General features: G+C 49.0%; 1 long non-coding RNA gene across 1 annotated transcript; it reads left to right on the forward strand.

Annotated features, from left to right (window-relative positions):
- The first annotated feature begins 519 nt into the window (after positions 1–519).
- LOC119967622 lies at positions 520–2,069 on the forward strand. Its single transcript, XR_005461028.1, has 2 exons — positions 520–834; positions 1,263–2,069. It is a non-coding gene; the product is annotated as an uncharacterized LOC119967622 (long non-coding RNA).
- The last annotated feature ends 5,698 nt before the right edge of the window (positions 2,070–7,767 follow it).

Raw genomic sequence — 7,767 nt, forward strand, 5'->3', positions numbered from 1 at the left:
GCTCTCTATTACTTGCTGTTTATGCTGTTTGGAGTACACAAGTCGTCCTTTGTTGTAGCTTCACCAGGTTGACACCTATTATTTAGGTATTCTTGGTGTTGCTCCTGGCATTCCCTTCACTGAACCAGGGTTGATCACCTGGCTTGATGGTAATGCTGGAGTGTGGGATATGCCGGCACATGAGGTTGCAGATTGTGGTTTAGTACAATTCTGCTCCTGCTGATGGCTCACAACGCCTCATGGATGTCCAGTCTTGAGTTGCTGGATCTGTTCAAAGCCTATCCCATTTAGCACGGTGGTAATGCCACACAACACAATGGAGGGTTTGTTTTCTCAGGGGTGCTGTGGTGGTCACCTCTACTGACATTGTCATGAACGCCATGGTGTTCAGAGGCGACGTTGAGCACACCCCGGGCAACTGCGTCCCGAATGTACACCACTGTGCTGCCACCGCTGCTGGGTCTGCCTTGCCGGTAAGACAGGACATACCCAGGAATGGTGATAGTGGTGTCTGGGACATTGTCTGTAAGGTATGATTCTCTGAGTGTGACTATGCCAGGTTGTTGCTTAACTAATCTGTGACACAACTCTCCCAACTTTGGCACAAGCCCCAGATATTAGTAAGGGGGACTTTGCAGGGTCGTCAAGGCTGGGTTTGCCGTTGTGGTTTCCGGTTCCTGGGTTGATGCCAGTTAATCCACCTGGTTTCATTCCTTTTTTGTGTTTTTCTAGTGGCTGAGTACAACTGAGTAGCTTGCTAGCCCATTTCAGAGGGCATTTCACAGTCAACCACATTCCTGTGAGTCTGGAGTCAGACCAGTCAGGCCAGACCAGGTAAGGATGGCAGATTTCCTTCCCTAAAAGACATTAGTGAACCATATGGGGTTTTAAGACAATCGACAATGGCTTCATGGTCATCATTAGACTTTTAAAATTTCACATATGTAAAGAGAATGCGGAATGCTTGGTAGAATGGTTGCCACAGACAATTGTTAGGAAAACAAAAGATGTTTTAAGGGATTCATATTGGAAAAGGAAAACTGCAATGTAAGGTACAGTTTTAAGTGGGTTTAATTGAATGTTTCTCTGACAGATAAGGTAAAACCTATAGTTAGATTCACGGGGGACAAAGGTGTTTATGTGTGTGGGGCTTGGTTCAGTATGTTTCTATTGTGCTTAAAGAGTAAATAAGCCAGAACAAGTATGTGGGTGTTGCCTAGCAACTGAGGGCCTTGTAAGGTACAAACGCTTTTATGTTTTAGGTTCAGCTAAATTTGTTGGCAGTTGAAACAGGACACCAGGGAGTGAACAAATCTCAACTGTGGAGGAAGACTGCTTAGGACAGGAGTGGCAAAGGGGCAGTCTTCCCAAATAACCAGTTATAGTCCAGGTAACCAGGGAATTGGGACAGAAAGAATGTCTTCAGACGATGAAAGGTAACAGAACAGAGACCAAGATATTGCTCAGAAGATTTCAAGGAAGAGTAACCACAGTGTTCTGAGTTAAAGAGACAATTGTAGTGACCAGATATAAAGTGGGAAAGCAGAAGTCAGAGGTAAATCAAAAGTTTGATGACATTTTAATAATGTGGGAATCGAGAGCTACAGCAATTGTGAATCCTTTGCACAGCAGTCAAGACAGAAGAGTCCTAAAGGGGGGCAATGCAAAACCTGGATACTGGATCCGCTGTAAAAGTGGAGTGGAAGCTTTGTTTAAAAGTCATTTGGAAAACCTAGACTGGATTTCAGAATTCAAACAACCAATGGAAAGCATCATCATGAAAGAAGATTTTAAAGTGTGTTTTTGAGAGTGTAGTTTGGAACCTCTCATGTGCTGATTATCTGGCAGGACCCTGAAGAAAAATCCACCGACATTCACTTGGATTCAGAGCAGGGTTTGTGTATTTGCCCACGGTCAATCTTATGTGCCAAAAGGAACTTTGTGTTAATGAGACCATTGTGGCTTAAGATGTACATTGTAATCTATGTTAAGTTTAAAAACTGTGTGTTTGTTCAGATAAGGGGGAGTAAAGGAGTATTGTTTAATAAATGTTTTTTTTTCTTGTTGTTAAAACGTAGGAGCAGTCCTGTGACTCTGTTCCTCCACATTTTCCAAACAAAGTTAAAGTTATAGGGCTGGATTCTCAGTTCTAAGACCATGGAAGTGACGACAATCCTGGGGCAAATCAGGATCCATTAATGGTACCATGCGAAACTAGAGCAATTCCAATGATAAAGTGTCCATTCAAAGGGGTCAAGATTGGCACTCCACTCCCCACACACACTTATCCCAGCCAACAAGATGGCAGCCCAAAGAGTGGCACCCCGGTTTGCAGATGCAGAGTCGAGACCCTGCTTGATGCTGTGGAGAGGTGGGGGAACTCAGTTGGAAGAGTCCAGAGTTCAACCGCAGACAGGAGGTGGTACCGACCATGCATGCACCTGGGCTAAACCCCACGTGGCTTCCGCAGTGGAGACCTTGGGGGGCGAAGGTATCGGCCATGGGTCAGGATGTCTGAGGCATGGGCGGAGTCTCTTTGTGGGCGGTGGCAGGGGACAGGGCTTCCCTGTCACAGGAGCTATGTACCAGAGCCTTGTGGACATTGAGGCAATGCTCCAGAGCATGGCTCAGTAACAACGGGTCATGAAGCTGCGCGGACTAACCTGATCCAGTCACAGAGGAAGATAGCACAGTCCCAGAGGGAGGTGGCCTAGTCCCTGTGCTCCATGGCCATGAGCAAGGATACCCGGGTCGAGATGACAGCGGGCCTCCAGGACTGGCTGTGCCATGTGGCAGGGGAGCCCCCCCGGAGCATGCTCCAGCTGCACCCTGTCCCAAGTAGTAGCCCGGGGGCCAGCGTAAACACTGAGTGAGGAAGAGGTGATGGGGCCCTTGCCGGTGACACCCGCAGTGGAGGTGCTGGAACACCACAGAGCCTTGGTCCACAGTCCCCCCCCCCCTCCCTCCTTCCCTGGAGCATCTGATGGACAGCAGGAAGAACAGGGTGGCACCATACCACCCGAGATGCCCGTGGGATTGCTGGGTCCATAAAGGCCCAGCCGCTGCACAGGATGGCCATCAAAGGGGACCCAGGGCGGGTATTGCAGCAGGCCACATCCACCTCTGATGTACCGCCTGGGGATCCACTTAGATGGAACGTTCGGACCCGGGGGCGGTTGGTGCAGGGAAGGTGGCCATGGGGAAGGGTGGACAGCAGGTAGTGGAGTGGGGGAGGGGGAGTTACATGTGGGGGTGGGACGGGATGTTCATGCTGCCATAGACCAGGCTCCCTTTTCCGTGAACCTGGAGAGTATTAAAGTGCCCCTTGTGGGCTGGCACTGGTACGCACATTGTGCAGCCTCATGTGCATGCCCGGGCCCAATGCCCTGCCATCCTGGCCCTCCTCTTGTCGGGCGAGGTCTGGCATTCATTCCCCTCCTCCAGAATATCGGCCTTCTACTGTGTAACGTTGTGGAGGATGCAGTTGGCCATTACAATGTGGGAGACCCTCCTAGCACTATACTGGAGGCATCCTGGTGTGTTAGGTCCACATTGAAGCTGATATATTGTGCCGATCGGGCATATAGGACCTCCATGATGCACATGTGCACAAGATGTCTGTGAGATCCCAGTCAGGTCTCCACTCAGCGCCTGGAAGGACCCCATGGCAAAAAGATTCAGGGCAACCGTCACCTGGACAGCCACCAGGAACGTGTATCCTCCCCTGTATCCCCATGGTGCCAGGTGGCGCCATGGTGCAGCAGATATGGTGTATGGATTCCCCTTTGACAGCATGCTCGGTCTGGCAGGTCCTCGAATGTCAGGCGCTGCCGGTACTGCCTTCCCAAATCCTCCGCAGCCTGTGAAAGGCAAAACTAGGTTTAACAGGCTGCCCCATCCTGTAATGCAGCCCCTGCCCCCCCCCCCCCCCCCCCCCCCCATAATCCACCCCCTCCACCACCCCATTCCTCCTGGCACTCCACCCTCCTTACCACACTCCTGGCCCAGTTAGTGTCTGGCAAAGTTAGCAGTGGCTGGCACTACCCATGCCTGTGATATGCTCTGCAGCCCCTTTCCAGTACTCTCTGTGGGGCTACCTTGGGCATTGCCCTTGGCGAGCCACGTGATGCTCCACCAGCGGGTGGCACCCGGTTGAGTGAAGGGGAGAGGGGGGTCAGTGTTGGGTGGGTGCACCCATGGCCGGTGTCGCTCTATAGAACCACGGGCCGTGGTGGGCAGTGGGGTGCGCAGCAAGGTGGCTACCTTGCAGGGTCAGCAATGGCGGTCTGTGCCTGGACACCACTGTCTTTCTCTCCCCCCCCCCCTCGCCCCAGACACACACACACACACACCAGCCAGCCAGTGGCAGGACCAGCAGCCCACAGTCGTGCGTCTGGGAATATGGCCTACTCTGCTTTCTCCCTCAGCAGCCAGCAAGCCTGTTTCCCAATTTTTGAAAGCAGAAGTGAACTGCGCCATTAGTAATTCTCTTCCCCCACCCCCCCCCGGAGATGGAATACCTTTGAAGGCTTACCAGGACACGTGAGTTATGTTTTACCAATGCCATTTACTGTACATGTGGCATAGAATGCATTCACACCACTGTCAAGGCACCGGAGTATGGCATTAATTGGACTGCCAATGCCAGCTTCGATTTCTCTGCCCGATGGCGTTTCCCACTCACAGCGTTGGCTGATGGAGAATCCAGCCTATGCACTTTGAGCTAGGGTTCCACTCTGATTACTTTCACAAGCCCAGTTGATACAGCTGGATAGGAAAAATACACCAATTTATGGTGACAGACAGTGAATGCCAAGCATTGTTTGAAACTTAAACCAGGTAGTTTGGCTTTGATTTGTCCAAGGCATTGCCCGAACGAATGAACCAGCGAACTGCTGTCACCTATATTGTGTATCTGAAAAGGGTGCAATGTGTGTACATCTTCTTTCTGTCTGCAAAGAACAGGACCCAGTACATTAATAAATGTAGCTTCCAGAACCCACAAACGTGCCACATACGAAACATGAATCTTAATCGGTTGTCAACATAATTCTTTTCTGAGGATTAATTAGCACGTGTTCAGTCACGGTGTCACATCCAATGTTGGACACGGTATTTTGAGTTTTGCAAACACAGACTGACTGTTGTACCTTGCCCATTGTGGACAACAAGGAGGAACATTCAGTTTGATAAAATCTGCAATCTTTGAAATGTACAGCCTATTGTAGAATTATCGAAGCCCTACAGTGCACAAGGAGACCATTTGGCCCAACAAGTCTGCACCAGCCCTTGGAAAGAGCACCCTACATAAGCCCACAGCTCCACCCTATTCCCGTACCCCATTAACGTTTTGAACACCAAGGAACAATTTAGTATGACCAACCCACCTAACCTACACATCTTTGGAGCCCATGGAGGAAACCCACACAGACAAAGGTAGCAAGTGCAAACTCCAGAGTCACCCAAGGGAATCCAGGTCCCAGGAGCTGTGAGGCAGTAGTGCTAACCACTGTGTCACCCCCACGTACCTAGCATCACACTGGCATAAAATGAATGTGTGTGAGATAGACAGAATGTCTTTTTGGCTTGGTAGTAACATCCCCATAGTGGCAAATACCACTAGTGTTGCTACTACATAGCAGTGTGAAAAACAGCTAGTTTCACCTGTTGCGCAAATTTTGCTCATCTTGCAAAATTGATGCTGAAATAGGACACATCAAAGGCAAAAGGTTCCCTGCACAGATCATCTCACACTGTAGATTGCGCCAAATCATGAATGGGGCTAAGGTCGTCACTTTTGGCCCTGAAAAGCACCCAGTCTACCTCAGATGAGTAAAGTATCTCAAAACACTGAAGCAACAGTTGAAAGTAGCTATTTCATACTGCTATTTTCTTCAGCAAAACTCAGATTAAATCAATCTTTGGAGCAGAAAACTATATTTATTGGTCGCTGAATTTCTAACGCTGATGTTTTGGTTAACACAGCAGGCCTCAGGACGGGGGGACACTGACAGTCAGGGACCTATACACGGACGACAGGATCGCAACACTGGACGAACTGACAGAGAAATTTCAGCTAGCTGGGGGGAACGAGCTACGGTACCTGCAGCTCAAAAACTTCCTACGAAAGGAGACAAGGACGTACCCACAACCGCCACGACAGACACTACTGGAAGACCTACTGACGCAAGTATCCTAGAGAAAGGGAACTGTAGTGACATGTATGACCGACTGGTAGATAGGGACGACACCGTACTGGACGCAACAAGGAGGAAATGGGAGGACGACCTGGGGATGGAGATCGGGTGGGGACTCTGGAGCGAAGCACTGCATAGGGTCAACTCCACCTCCACGTGCGCAAGGCTCAGCCTGACGCAACTAAAAGTGGTACATAGAGCCCACTTAACAAGAACCCGTATGAGTAGGTTCTTCCCGGAGGTGGAAGACAGATGTGAGCGGTGCCAAAGAGGCCCGGCCAACCACGCCCACATGTTCTGGTCTTGCCCCAGACTCGTGGAGTACTGGACAGCCTTCTTCGAGGTAATGTCCAAAGTGGTGGGAGTGAGGGTGGAGCCATGCCCGATAGTGGCGGTCTTCGGGGTTTCAGAACAGCCAGATCTATTCCTGGGGAGGAGGGCAGATGCCCTTGCCTTTGCCTCCCTGATCGCCCGCCGTAGAATCCTGTTTGGCTGGCGGTCAGCAGCACCGCCCAGAGCTGCGGACTGGCTGTCCGACCTCTCGGAATCTCTCCAAATGGAGAAAATCAAATTTGCCATCCGAGGGTCGGATGACGGCTTCCACAGAACGTGGGAGCCATTCATGCAACTGTTCCGGGACCTATTTGTGGCCAATGTACAAGAGGAAGAATAGTCGGGGGAAGGTAGCGGGAGGGGGGGGGGCTACAGGTTCGTTACGGGGGTTCGATGGCTAGCTAAGGCCCAAAACCAAGCTAAATAAACATGTTGAGGGGGGGGGGGGGGGGGGGGGGGGGGGCGCAGTTACTACTACGAAGATGCTTACCTGTAAATATGTATGTTAATTTTTTGCGTGTTTGTTTTTGTTTGTTATTTTTTTTTTTTTGTTTCTCTCTCCTAACAATTTGTAATTTGTTCAATATAAAATACGAAAACTGAATAAAAACATTTATAAAAAAAAACACAGCAGGCCTAAAAAATTACAAAACTTTGTGCATCACATTTACATATATTCTCCACCTCAGCCATCTTGAAGGCACGACTCTAGCACATAGACAAATGAGCTGAGCTAGGAAACACAACTAACTACCACTCGAGGCAACTGGCAGGTCCATACCTTTGGTCACTGCCACAACATTGGCACGGCAAGCCGAGGAAGTAGAGTCATGGTACTTTAGATTCATTACCCTGCTTTTCTATTGATAACTTCATCAATTCATTGTTTGTATCTTTTTATCCATTCAGGGATCTCTTGCATTTGAAATTGTTTGCGGTTACATATTCCACAATTTTTGACAGTAAACACTGGCAGTAGTTGCTTTGTTGATCAGAGAGAAGGATTGTATTTCATCATTGCCTCCTGGAAGCTTCTTTAAAATGTATAACAATAAATTCTGTTTCCAATTAAGTGAAAAGCAAAACTTTTGTCTTCATAATACTTTATTGATGTGAAGCAATATTGTCTGGCAAAAAAGGTATCCACGGAAAACAAAGTGCTAACTATTAATCATGTTTCAAATTCAACTCCCAATATAAAATGTCTTCTGCTTTTATATAATTTTTTTTTAAATCT

The sequence above is a fragment of the Scyliorhinus canicula genome, chromosome 6 (genome assembly GCF_902713615.1).
Source record: "Scyliorhinus canicula chromosome 6, sScyCan1.1, whole genome shotgun sequence".
Classification (NCBI taxonomy): domain Eukaryota; kingdom Metazoa; phylum Chordata; class Chondrichthyes; order Carcharhiniformes; family Scyliorhinidae; genus Scyliorhinus; species Scyliorhinus canicula.